General features: G+C 41.6%; 1 long non-coding RNA gene across 1 annotated transcript; it reads left to right on the forward strand.

Annotated features, from left to right (window-relative positions):
• The first annotated feature begins 325 nt into the window (after positions 1-325).
• LOC107735699 (uncharacterized) lies at positions 326-938 on the forward strand. Its single transcript, XR_001639487.1, has 3 exons — positions 326-614; positions 732-827; positions 910-938. It is a non-coding gene; the product is annotated as an uncharacterized LOC107735699 (long non-coding RNA).

Raw genomic sequence — 938 nt, forward strand, 5'->3', positions numbered from 1 at the left:
AACTGACTTTTGCCTCGGTAAACTGCTAATTTGCTGCTTATTAATCGTTAGGAAGGTAGTTGTTAAGTTTAGGTATGGAGGGGGGTGTATGTATATATACATTATAAATATGCACAGTACACACACATATTTTGTAAACAAAAACTTTCATTTTGGATGCAACTAATCTTTTGACGGCACTAATAATTTTCCTAACCTCATTAAATGCATGTCATCGTTTATGTCAAATTCTAAAATTTTTATAAACTTTTTCAACATTTGTAAATTAAATCAATGAATACAATCTGAATAATGCTGAATAAGTCAGAAAGAGTAAGTTATCAATGGAATGAAGTCTGTTTTGCTGATATGCGGTTATTAGTTTGAGCTGACAGCCCTGAGTTCACCGTGAGCATGGCTCCCAAACTAAAGCTGTGATGACACACAGAAGTGTGACTCTCTGTTCATACGGTCAGCGCAGTGTGACGCGTTCTGAAGCGTGTGCATGTGTTTGAGCAGGACAGCAGCGTGTTTCTGGAGGAGGACGACGCAGGCAGCGTGTGCTCGGAGGACCAGACGCAGCCGGCCGTCCGGAGCGCCGCGTGGGAGGATGAGGACGATGAGCAGGAGGAAGAGTGAGGCAGACCTAAAGCATTGCTCCATCCGCTCATGTGCAGTGCATTCATTTAGATAACCTCACAGCCTTCCTGTCAGTATGTTGTGTCACTTATTTTACTTACTATTTTTTTAAGGATTGACATGAAACATCGGTTTCGCAGAGACTTTAAAAAGAGTGAAGCGGAAAATAAAATGACAAAACAGAGGCTACAGCAACGCCTAAAGGAACAGTGAGTTACAGCAAAATAAAACGATTTGTTTGAAAAAACAAAAGCACACTTGTAAGCCGAATGCGTCTGGTTTGTTTGACAGGTTTCAGAAAGCCATGGGCGGCACACCCA

Source organism: Sinocyclocheilus rhinocerous, unplaced genomic scaffold, assembly GCF_001515625.1.
Source record: "Sinocyclocheilus rhinocerous isolate Xijiao unplaced genomic scaffold, SAMN03320098_v1.1 C36246250, whole genome shotgun sequence".
Lineage (NCBI taxonomy): Eukaryota > Metazoa > Chordata > Actinopteri > Cypriniformes > Cyprinidae > Sinocyclocheilus > Sinocyclocheilus rhinocerous.